The sequence below is a fragment of the Oryx dammah genome, unplaced genomic scaffold (genome assembly GCF_014754425.2).
Source record: "Oryx dammah isolate SB20612 unplaced genomic scaffold, SCBI_Odam_1.1 HiC_scaffold_10, whole genome shotgun sequence".
In the NCBI taxonomy this organism is placed as follows: domain Eukaryota; kingdom Metazoa; phylum Chordata; class Mammalia; order Artiodactyla; family Bovidae; genus Oryx; species Oryx dammah.
In genome coordinates this window covers 81,910,330-81,923,889 of record NW_024070194.1, presented here as the reverse complement: position 1 = coordinate 81,923,889, position 13,560 = coordinate 81,910,330, and positions in this window count along the sequence as shown.

Genomic DNA, 13,560 nt, shown 5'->3' with positions numbered 1-13,560 from the left:
CCCAGTCAGATAACTACTACAACAATTATGTTGTTGAATAATCCCATCACTTCAAATGATAATCTACTGTGCCTTTATAGTCAGCTCTTTTCATCCATTTCCAGCCTTTGGCAACCACTGATCCCATTTCTGCATAATCTTTCAGAGGAGGTCATATATGTGGAGTCACTTACCATATGTATTTGAGATTCATCCAGGTTGTATTTATCCATAGCTCATTACCTTCTCTTGCTGTGTAGTATTCTACTGTAAGGCTATCAGTTCAGTTCAGTTCAGTTCAGTTGCTCAGTCATGGCTGACTCTTTGCAACCCCATGAACCACAGACTATACCACATTTTTAAAAATCTATTCACCCAATGAGGAAAACTTGGGCTGATTTCAATATACAGCATTTGAAAAATAGCAGAAAAGAGTTAAAATGTATCTTGCCATAGAGTCTTTAATTTCTCAACTGTCTTCATGTTTCCAAGTTATTTTGAGTTTTTTACTAACAAGAGTTAGAAATAATCAATCTGATGGAAACCATGCAAGTTTGGCGGGGAACAGTCAATCGTTTTCTCATTGAATTCCTTCTGGTTTAATGTAGTTGCTCTTGCTTCCCAACCAGCGTGTTTATGGAGAACATTGAAAAATGATTATATTTCAATGGAGAGCAGCTGGCCTCATAGCAACTGGATGACAAAGGGATTATCCAAGTGTATAATTTGTAAAAAATTGGGCCAGAAGTCAGATTTGGGGATGCAACACCCTCTTTGGCTGATGTTTAAGGCTCAATCCTTGATGATGCTGTTGATTAGGCTATCATGAGCTTCCTGCAGGCAGATAGTGAACAGTCAAGGGCAGTGGGAGGCCCCTTGGAGAAAGAACATGAATATTTCTGCTTTTCCTATTATCCGGCTCCTTCTCAGCAATAACTCAGTGAGTCATTGCACATGGTGTGCAAGATTTCAATAGGTTAGAAATGAATTTTAAATCCATTAAAAACGAGCCTGTATCTATATTGTCTCCATGACCCCTTGCCTTTAAAACAACTGAGAACAACGCTGCCTCACTGATTTTCTCCTGCTACTGTACCATTTGCATAAAACAGAGTAGCACAAACACTTCCCTGTCAACTCCACACAATGTGCTTGCCCAATTCTCTATTTTCGCTGTCAGTGAAGTAATCTTTTCTCCTGTGTTCAAAGGCTCTCCAAATCACTGTAAGTAATGTCAATGCATGCTGAATTTAAGTTAACTCATACCTGTGCCTTTCCCACTAACTTTGAATCTGGTTAAAAACAAAAACAAAAAACGAGACCTAAAAACTTAGAGATGAGTCCTGGAGTAAGTCACTCACTACTCAAGCTCTCTGATTTTGTGACAGCCAATATTTCTAAAAGGAAGAAAAATAATAGGAAAAGAAAAATGTTACCCATCATGCTTGAAGCTTCAATTTAGATGGCTTTTTAAAATTTATTTTCAGTCCTTTTCATTTTATAATACTTCTTTGTTTTAAGGAGTTTCAATCAAAAACCTAAAATGAGTCTCAACTTAGATTTACCTGTCATCCATCTGTTTTCTGTTTTTCTCTCCCAAGTAGTTCCCACTGATACTGTCTCAGTAACTCTCATCAGCAGTGTGCTGGTTATATGTGACTAGACATTCAGAGTTATCCACAGATACTTCAACCAGGGACCACAAAATATACACTAATTTGTCTACAGTGTTCATTTTTTAATTGGAATATAATTGCTTTACAATGTTGTGTTAGTTTCTGCTGTACAAGAAAATGAATCAGCCATACGAATACCCATACGCTTCCTCTTGACCTTCCCTCTCCCTCCCCAGGCCATCCCTCTAAGTCAAAACAGCACTGAGCTGAACTTCCTGTACTTTATAGCAGCTTCCCACTGGCTATCTATTTTACACATGGTGTACACTGTTCATTTTTGCACAATGACTGGGAATGAAAGCAGATTTTATTATTTTCATCATCCATTAGACTGGTATTTATAAATAAGTACTTAACCAAATGTATTGCTTCATGAATCAGAGCTTTGTCATGGTGAAGGGTTTTGCATAACTCAATGAAGATATGAGCCAGGCCGTGCAAGGCCACCTAAGACAGACAGGTCATAGTGAAGAGTTCTGACAAAACGTGGTCTACTGGAGGAGGAGAAGGAAAACCACTCCAGTATTCTTTACACAAAACTCCATGAAAAGTATGAAAAGACAAAAATATATGATGCCAGAAGATGACCCCCATAGGTTAGAATGTGTCCAATATGCTACTGAGGAAGAGTAAAGGGCAATTGCAAATAGCTCCAGAAAGATGAAGCAACCGGGCCAAAGTGGAAATGATGTTCAGTTGTTGATGTGTCTGGTGGTGAAAGTAAAACTTGATGCTGCAAAGAACAATATTGGATAGGAACTTGGAATATTAGGTCCATGAATTAAGGTAAATTGGGCATAGTCAAGCAGGAGATAGCAAGAATGAACATCAACATCATAGAAATCAGTAAACTAAAATGGACAGGAATGGGCAAATTTAATTCAGATGGCCATTACATCTACTACTGTGGACAAGAATCCCTTGGGAAAAATGGAGTAGCCATTATCATCAACAAAAGATTCCAAAGTGCAGTATTTTGGTGCAGTCTCAAAAATGACAGAATGATCTCAGATCCTTTCCAAGGCAAACCATTCAGCATCACAGTAATCCAAGTCTATGCCCCAACCACTAATGCTGAAGGCGGATGTTGACTGCTTCTATGAAGATTTACAAGGCTTGCTAGAACTAGAACCTAAAAAGATGTCCTTTTAATCACAGAGAATGTGAATTCAAAAGTAGGAAATCAAAAGATATATGGAGTAACAGGCAAGTTTGGCCTAGGGGTACAAAATGTAGCAAAATGAAGGGCAAAGGCTAACAGTTTTGTCAAGAGAACACACTGGTCAAAACAAAATTCTTTTTCAACACAAGAAAAGACTACACATGGACATTACCAGATGGTCAATATCAGAATCAGATTGATAATATTCTGTGCAGCCAAAGATGGGAAATCTCTATACAGTCAGCAAAAATAAGGCCTAGAGTTGACGGTTTCTCAGATAATGAACTCCTTATTGAAAAAGTCAGGCTTAAGCTGAAGAAAGTAGGGGAAACCGGTAGGCAAATCAGGTATGACCTAATCAAAGCCTTTATGATTATATACTGGAGTGGTGAAGAGACTCAAAGGATTAGGCCTGGTAGATAGTGTGCGGTAGAAAACTATGGATGGAGGTTCATAGCACTGTACAGGAGGCGGTGATCAAAACCATCTCAAAGAAAAAGAAACGCAAGAAGGAAAAGTGGTTGTCTGAGGAGGCTTTGCTGAGAAAATTGAAGTGAAAGGCAAGGGAGAAAGGGAAAGATATACACAACTGAGTGCAGAGTTCCAGAGAATAGCAAGGAGAGATAAGAAGGCCTTCTTAAATGAACAATGAAATAGTGCAAAGAAATAGAGGAAAACAATAGAATGGGAAAGACTAGAGATCTCTTCAAGAAAACTAGAGATATCAAGAGAACATTTCATGCAAGGGTGGGCATGATAAAAGACAGAAATTGTAAGGACTTAACATAAGCAGAAGAGATTAAGAAGAGGTGACAAGAATACACAGAAGAGCTATGCATAAAAGATCTTAATGACCTGGGTAACCAGGATGGTGTGGTCGCTCACCAAGAGCCAGACATACTAGAATGTGAAGTCAACTGGGCCTTAGGAAGCATGACTACCAGCAAAGCTAGTGGAGGTGATGGAATTCCAGTTGAGCTACTTAAAATCCTGAAAGATGATGCTGTTAAAATGCTGCACTCAATATGCCAGCAAATTTGGAAAACTCAGCAGCTACAGGACTAGAAAAGGTCAGTTTTCATTTCAATCCCAAAGAAGTATAATGCCAAAGAATGTTCAAACTACCATACAATTGTTCTATTTTCACGTGCTAGTAAAGTTATGCTCAAAATCCTTCAAGCTAGGCTTCAGTAGTACATGAACTGAGAACTTCCAGATATACCAGCAGGGCTTAGAAAAGGCAGAGGAATCCAAGATCAAACTGTTAACATTTGTTGGGTCATAGCAAAAGCAAGGGAATTCCAAAAAACTTCTGCTTCATTGCCTATGCTAAAGCCTTTGACTGTGTGCATCACAGAAAACTGTGGAAAATTCTGAAAGAGATGGGAATACCAAACCACCATATCTGAAGGTCAAGAAGCAAAAGTTAGAACTGGACATGGAACAACTCACTGGTTCCAGATTGGGAAAGAGTACAAGGCTGCATATTGTCATCTGTTTATTTAACTTCTATGAGGAGTACATCATTCATAATGCCAGGCTGAATGAATCACAGGCTGGAATCAAGATTGCCAGGAGAAATATCAATAGTCTCAGATATGCAGACGATACCACTCTAATGGCAGACAGAAGAGAGGAACTAAAGGGCCTCTTTAGTTGAGGTGAAAGAGGAGAGTGAAATGAGGAGAAGTGATGAGGGTGAAAGAGGAGAGTGAAAAAGCTGGCTTAATGCTCAACATTAAAAAAAAAAACAAAAATCATGACATCTGGTCACATCACTTGATGGCAAATAGATATGGAAAAAGTACAAGGAAATCAAACTGTTGATCCTAAAGGAAATCAACCCTGAATATTCAGTGGAAGGACTCGTGCTGAAGTTGAAACTAAAAGTTTGAACACCTGATGGGAAGAGCCAACTCATTGGAAAAATCACTGATGCTGGGAAAGACTGAGGGCAAGAGGAGAAGGAGTGACAGAGGATGAGATGGTTGGATGGCATCACCGACTCAATGCACATGAATCTGAGCAATCTGAGAGACAGTGAAAGGCAGAGGAGCCTGTCGAACAATGGGGTCACAAAGAGTCACACATGACTTAGCAACTGAACAGCAACTACTACTAATTGTGTATAAGTGAAAGCGAAAGTTTTAGTCGCTCAATTTTGTCCACCTCTTTGTGCTCCATGGACTGTAGGCTGCTAGGCTCCTCTGTTCATGGTATTTTCTAAGCAAGAATTCTAGCGTGGGTTGCCATTTTATATTCCAGGGATCTTCCCTACCAAGGGATCGAACCTGGGTCTCCTGCACTGCACGCAGATTCTTTACCATCTGAGCCACCACAGAAGCCCAATTGTCAATAATTATATAAATATGTATCTATATTTATGAAATGTTTATCTAATGAATGTACAGATGTACAGGCATACATATGTGTATGTATAATGCATAATGTCTGTATAACTTTTGACATGAATGTAAGCTTGTGAGATTCCCATGATGGAACCTTCAGTGACTCATGGCACCTGCAGGTCTCTGACATCGTCCCTTCCTTTCTTTCACTTGCTTACTTCAGTTTGACCTGCAGGCCTCTTAGTTTCTTAAACATATCCAACTAATCCCTTCCTTCTGGTCTTTGTCCTGGATGTCCTCCACTGTAGGAAGCTCTTCCTCTGATGCAAGCGGCACCAACTCCCTCATGTCTTGAATATTTCAGCTGAGCATCACACACTGAGAACGACTTTTTTTTGCCAACTGAACAGAGCTACCCATTCATTCTAGTTCTTTTTTGTTTCTCTTGAATTTTCCTTTCTTGCTAAATGTACTGCCAGTCCTCTGCAGCAGGGGTGGGTCCTCTAATGGCTCCCCCTTCCCATGTCTTCCACTTTGTGGGATTCCCACTCCGAGAATCCAATCTTTTCTGTCTGGGTCTTCCTCTGGCTACAAATCACGCTTAGCATGCACAAAGGAGCTGGCCCAAGTGCCGTGTGTTCATGTCCTATGAACAGCCCTCAACCAATGATGGCCGAAAGCTGATGGGCCATGGGGTGGGACCACTTTGAGCTGTACTTTGTGACAGAGCAGCACTCAGCCCCAGTTGCCCAGAGCACTAACAGCTCTTCAATATACTCTTGCCTGTTTTCCTTCCCAGCTAACATCTTTCACGTAGGCCATTCATCCCGTGTACTTGTTTCAGATCTGTTTCTGAGACATCCAACCTAAAACATTCTATAAAGCAGAATGTAAACCTCACTAAAAGCAGGAAACACCTGAAACTATTTATCATTATGTTCACACCCCTCACCCTGCCCCATCTCACACTCAAGATATTTGTTGAATGATAAGGGATTACATTTGTATGCACATCTATGCTGTAGGACATGATTTGTATATTAAGAGGCTTTGCCATGGACCCTAGGACCTGCCTATCTCCCAATATAAAAAAAGTTCTTTATTGCCTGGGGCCTAAATATTGAAGAGAAAACAAAAGCATGCAGAGGAAATGAAACAACACTGGGGAATTTAGGGGATTCTAAGTTGATATTTAAAATGTGTCTGAGAAATTGATTTGATTTTTCAGAGGAGGATTTTTTTGAGAGAGAAGAGGCTGTTTGAACATTCACCTTGTAAGAGAGGTCCAGCTACATGGCAGGGAGTGAGGACCATGGATCAGGGGACCTAGGAACTTCCCACTCCACCATCAACCTGTGGTATTTCTCCACCAAACTTTATCTGCTTCAACTTAGAGAGGAAAAGGGACAATTAGATACCTGGAGATTATCAGCGGCTTTAATAAAATCATATGTTACTGTCATTCACTCCAAAATAGTTATCATGAACTTCCCTGGTGGTTAAGAATCCACCTATCAATGCAAGAGACACAGGTTTGATCCCTGGTCCAGGAAGATTCCATACACCAAGGAGCAACTAAGCCTGTGCACCACAGCGATGTGCTCTAGACCCTGTGCTCCGCAACAAGAGAAGCCACTGCAATGAGAAGCGAACTCATGGCAAATAGAGAGTAGCCCTCACTCACCACAACTAGAGAAAGCCTGCTTATAGCAATGAAGACCCAGCATAGCCAAAAATAAATAAATATTTTTAAAAAATAAGAAATAGTTATCATACACCTATTGTATATTTCCAGGAAATGTTTTAGGCTCTGAGGTTACTGCCATGAACCAACAGCAAAAAACTCTTGGTCTGATAGAGCTTAGGTTTGAGTGGGCAGAGGCAGTTCAATGAGCAACATTTTAAACAGCATAGATAAGAATTTCAGTGATGAAAATAAATGTAAAAGAGTAGGGAGAAATGTTGTGTTTTATATGTGGGGGTGAGGGCAAGTCATTCTGCTGAGAAGATATTTGAGCAGAAGCATAGAGGAAATGAGGAAGCGAGCTCTGCAGATACCTTTTAGGGACAGCTCCAAGCAGAAGCCATGAGGCTCAGTGCAGAAGTCATGCCTCCTGCTTGGCAGGTTTAAGCAGCTGCCAGAAGACTTGAGTCTAGGGGATGGAGAGTGAGATGCTGGGTGACAAGAGATAGAGCAAAGACCCTCTGGTGTGGAATGAAACTCTCTGTTATTTTCAAATTATCTTTATTTGACCTCAAGTCAATTAATTTGACAATTGTGAATTAACTGAGGAATGAATGTATGATGAAGTTGCTTCATGGTCACAAAATGGCTGCTTTCCTCCAGCCTCAGGCCACAAACTTAGGAAAAACAGCAAATGTTTACTTTTATACATAAAATTTCATTTGAAAAATGACAAGCATGTTGAAAAGTGCAAAGATCATGTTTGCAAATAGTTGAATTTTCATGAACTGAACACATCCATGCAATAAACATCCAGTGGTGGTGGTTAGTTGCTTAGTCGTGTCCTACTCACTGCAACTTCGACCGTAGCACACTAGGCTTCTCTGTCCATGGGATTTCCCAGGCAAGAATATTGGAGTGGTTTGCTTTTCCTTCTCTGAGGAATCTTCTTGACCCAGGGATTGAACCCAGGTCTCTTGCATTGCAGGCAATCTCCTGCATTGCAAGCAGATTCTTTTTACTGACTGAGCCACCTGAAGAAATAAAATGTGACTCAACTTCCCAAAGGTAACCATTATTCTAACTTCTAGCATTATCCATTGCTTATTTCTTTTGAACTCTCTATAAGTGGGATAAAAAAATATGTATTCTTTAGTATCTGATATGTTTTGTTCAACATTATTCTGTAAGATGCATCTGTGTCATGGTATGTAGTTATATTTTGTTCATTTTGTTTGCTGGGTGTGAATTATTTGAGTTGAACAAACTATAATTCATTTATCCATTCTGATATTGGTGGGCGTTTGTAGTTTTTAGTTTGGACTGCTACAAATAGTGCTGCTATGAACATCTTTATATCTTTTTGGTACACATCTCTGTGTCTATTTAACTAGGAGTTGAATTGCTAGGTTAAAGAAAAGGCATTATTTTTTAGCTTTAGTAGATTTTGCCATATAGTTTTCCAGAGTGATGGAACAATTATTTTTTCTCATTAAAGCAATGTGTTAGAATTTCTACTGATTCATATCAGACAACTGATAATGTCTTTGTCTTTAATTGGGGATTTGCAGTATACTTGCTTTACAATGTTGTGTTAGTTTCAGCTGTGCAAGGAAGTAAATAAGCTATACATATATCTCCTCCCTCTTAAACCTCATTTTAGCCATTTTATGTCAAAGTATAGAACTGTAGTTTTCATTTCTATTCCGTTGGTGATTAATGAAGTCAGCACTTTATATTTCCATTGGCAATTAAATGTTTATGTTTTAAAGGCTGCTAATAATTCATCCTACAAGTAGTTATGGGAATTATAAATGAAGACAATAATAGTATCTATACCACAGAGTGGTCAATAATTGCATGAAAGGATCCATGTTCAAACAGTCAATATGACACCTGGCAGAGAGTAAGAGCACAATTAACATTATAGATTAATGTCAGTATTTTATCTGATAAACAAAGAATAGCCTAAAAATGTAATGATCTTTGCTACCATATATTCCATTTGAAGATGAAATCCAGAGTCACTGCTCAGTGGGGAAAAATAAAAATAAAAAACATGAATCACTTTCATGGAGCCAATAAAAATGAACGGGCACTGGAACAGAAATAAATTAATCAAAGTCACTTCAGACACTGCACTATTTTTGTTTCAATGATAAATATAATCTTAAATGTCAAAGTGAGGGCCAAAATAATGACATTAAAAGGTTTTATCTTTGACAGTGTATATGTACTGTAATTTGATTTTTGACATATTTCATTGACCTAGATATTTTTATCTTTGGTCTATGAATGAATAATATCTATAAGATACACTGATAATACTCAGCACAATTAATCTGAGGCTTATTTTCATAATTGTCACCTTTTGATATCAGTTGAACTGTTAAGTGGAGTCTGGCCTGCACTAATATACTGCATAGGTAGATTAAACAGAAATTGACACGGAGAAACTTTAACACCAAACTAGCATATGATGTAAACCTTAAAGGATAAGTAGGATATATTGGAGCTGAAGGCAAGAAGAACATATCAAGCCATTAAAAAATAACAATGAAAAAACTGACAAAATATTGTACATGTAATGTTCAGAGGGTCATAAGGTCTGGAAACACTGGTACACAAAAGGTAGTAGAGGGATGCAGGCTGCAAAGATTATGGTGGATCTTGACTGTCTTTCTGGATTTTGTATTGTAGCCTTTAGGGACTAGGGAAATGATTTTGAATTGAAAAAAAGATGTGCATATAATCTGGGAAGGAAACTGTTGAAACTTTGAAAAAAATTGATGAAATCACATTAAATTTGGTAGCAAGAAAACCAGAAAGACTTTTGCAAGAGTCAGTATATGATGTGAGCCTGACCATAGGTTCAGTTCAGTTCAGTAGCTCAGTCGTGTCCGACTCTTTGAGACCCCATGAACCGTGGCACTCCAGGCCTCCCTGTCCATCATCAACTTCCGAAGTTTACCCAAACTTATGTCCATTGAGCCGGTGATATTATCCAACCATCTCATCCTCCGTCATCCTCTTCTCCTCCTGCCCCCAATCTTTCCCAGCATCAGGGTTTTTTTCAAATGAGTCAGCTTTTCACATCAGGTGGCCAAAGTATTGGAGCTTCAGCTTCAACATCAGTCCTTCCAATGAACACCCAGGACTGATCTCCTTTAAGACATACTGTTTGGATCCTCTTGCAGTCCAAGGGACTCTCAAGAGTCTTCTCGAACACCACAGTTCAAAAGCATCAATTCTTCTGCACTCAGCTTTCTTTATAGTCCAACTCTCACATCCATACATGACCATTGGAAAAAACATAGCCTTAACTAGACGGACATTTGTTGGCAAAGTAATGTCTCTAGTTTTTAATATGCTGGTGAGAGAGAAAAGGTGAAAGTGTTGATTCATTTGAAGTATATTCTTGAAACAAGCTTGATTAAATTTGATGACCTGTTGAATGAAGAGAATGGAAGAGTGGTCTAAAATTACACTGAGGATTTTAGTTTACTGCTAGTACTTCTGTGCAAAAAATATCTTCATGACCCAGATAACCACGATGGTGTGATCAGTCACCTAGAGTCAGACATCCTGGAATATGAAGTCAAGTGGGCCTTAGAGCATCACTACAAACAAAGCTAGTGAGGTGACAGAATTCCAGTTGAGCTATTTCAAATCCTGGAAGATGATGCTGTGAAAGTGCTGCACTCAATATGCCAGCAAATTTGGACAACTCAGCAGTGGCCACAGGACTGGAAAAGGTCAGTTTTCAAATCCCTAAGAAAGGCAATGCCAAAGAATGCTCAAACTACTGCACAATTGCACTCATCTCACACGCTAGTAAAGTATTGCTCAAAATTCTCCAAGTCAGGCATCAGCAATACATGAACCATGAACTTCCTGATGTTCAAGCTGGTTTTAGAAAAGGCAAAGGAACCAAAGATCAAATTGCCAACATATGCTGGATCATCAAAAAAGCAAGAGAGTTCCAGAAAAAACATCTATTTCTGCTTTACTGACTATGCCAAAGCCTTTGACTGTGTGGATCACAATAAACTGTGGAAAATTCTGAAAGAGATGGGCATACCAGAACACCTGACTGGCCTCTTGAGAAACCTATATGCAGGTCAGGAAGCAACAGTTAGAACTGGACATGGAACAACAGACTGGTTCCAAATAGGAAAAGGAGTACATCAAGGCTGTATATTGTCACCCTGCCTATTTAACTTATATGCAGAGTACATCATGAGAAGTGCTGGGCTGGAGGAAGCACAAGCTGGAATCAAGATTTCTGGCAGAAATAGCAATAACCTCAGATATGCAGAAGACATCACCGTTATGGCAGAAAGTGAAGAGGAACTACAGAGCCTCTTGATGAAAGTGAAAGAGGAGAGTGAAAAAGTTGGCCTAAAGCTTGACATTCAGAAAACTAAGCTCATGGCATCTGGTCCCATCTCTTCATGGCAAATAGATGGGGAAACCGTAGAAACAGTGTCAAACTTTATTTTGGGGGGCTCCAAAATCACTGCAGATGGTGATTGCAGCCATGAAATTAAAAGACGCTTACTCTTTGAAAGGAAAGTTATGACCAACCTAGACAGCATATTCAAAAACAGAGACATTACTTTGCCAACAAAGGTCCATCTAGTCAAGGCTATGTTTTTTCCAGTAGTCACATATGGATGTGAGAATTGGACTGTGAAGAAAACTGAGCACTGAAGAATTGATGCTTTTGAACTGTGATGTTGGAGAAGACTCGAGAGTCTCTTGGACTGCAAGGAGATCCAACCAATCCATTCTAAAAGAGATCAGTCTTGTTTGTTAATTGGAAGGACTGATGCTGAAGCTGAAACTCCAGTACTTTGTCCACCTCATGGGAAGAGTTGATTCATTGGAAAAGACCCTGATGCTGGGAGAGACTGGGGGCAGAAGGAGAAGGTGATGACAGAAGATGAGATGGCTGGATGGCATCACTGACTTGATGGGCATGATTTTGAGTAAACTTCAGGAGTTGGTGATAGACAGGGAGGCCTGGTGTGCTGCAATTCATGGGATTGCAAAGAGTCAGACATGACTGAGCGACTGAACTGAACTGAACTGAACTAGTACTTTCTAATTTTACAAAGTCTTAATAGGACTGGATGGTCCAAATTTGGGAAGAAGACAATGAGTTTACTGTGAGACTTTTTAATCTGATAATTTAATTCCTTTGAATTTATTAATGCAATGAGAATACTGATTTTTAAAAAAATGTATTACCAAGATCAGAGCATTTATGGGGGAAATAATAAAATATAGGAAGAAACAGAAAAGTAAACATAAAATATGGGGTAAATTCGTTAGAGAAACAAATCTGGACATTGAAACAATAGAGATTCTATATTGATGACATGTTTTATGATAGACATCTAAAACATACTTAGATTTCTCTGTGAATACAAAAATTCTCCTTCATGATACCTTCATTCCAAAATCCCAATTGAATGGGGAGTCATCAACACCATAAAAAATGAGTAATTAAGGGAAATCATATTAAGAAATTTCCATAGTTTTGAATGATCTTATATGGGAAACTGGAGGGCACAAACAGAACCTTGTGCACCAGGACCCAGGAGAAAGGAGCAGATCCACAAGAAACTGATCCAGAGTTGCCTGTGAGTGTCCAGGAGTCTCCAGTGGAGGTGTGGGTTGGTGATAGCCTGCTGCAGGGTTGGGGCCACTGAGTGTAGCAGTACATGCAAGGGACCCTTTGAAGGAGGTCACCATTTTCTTCATTACCTCCACCATCGTGTGTGAAGTCGCTCAGTCGTGTCCAACTCTTTGCAACCCCCTGAACACCAGGCTCCTCTGTCCATGGGATTTTCTAGGCAAGAGTACTGGAGTGGGTTGCCATTCCCTTCTCCAGGAGATCTTCCCGACCCAGGGATTGAACCCGGGTCTCCCACATTGTAGGTAGACGCTTTACTGTCTGAGCCACCAGGGAAGTCCCACCATAGTTTGGCCTCAGGTAAATAGCAGCAAGGGAACACAGCTCCAACCATCAACAGAAAATTAGATAAAAGATTTACTGAGCTTGGCCCTTCCCAAGAGACCAACACCCAGTCCTCTCAGTCAGTCTCTTCCATCAGGAAGCTTCCATGAGCCTCTTATCCTTCTTGATCAGAGGGCAGAAGGACTGAAAACCACAACCACAGAAAACTAACCAATCTAATCACATGGGCCACAGCCTTATCTAACTCAATGAAACTATGAGTCATGCCGTGTAGGGCCACCCAGTACAGATGGGTCATGGTGGAGAGTACTGACAAAATGTGGTCCACTGGAGAAGAGAACAGCAAACCACTTCAGTGTTCTTGCCTTGAGAACCCCATGAATAGCATGAAAAGACAAAAAGATAGGACACTGAAAGATGAACTCCCCAGGTCGGTAGGTGCCCATATGCTACTACAGATCAGTGGAGAAATAACTCCAGAAAGAATGGAGAGACAGACCCAAATCAAAAACAACACCCAGTTGTGGATGAAACTGGTGATGGAAGCAAGGTCCGATGATTGTAAAGAGTAATATTGCACAGGAACCTGAAATGTTAGGTCCATGAATCAAGGCAAATTGTCACTGGTCAAACAGGAGATGGCAAGAGTGAACATTGACATTCTAGGAATCAGCAAACTAAAATGGACAAGACTGGGTGAATGTAACTCAGATGACCATTATATC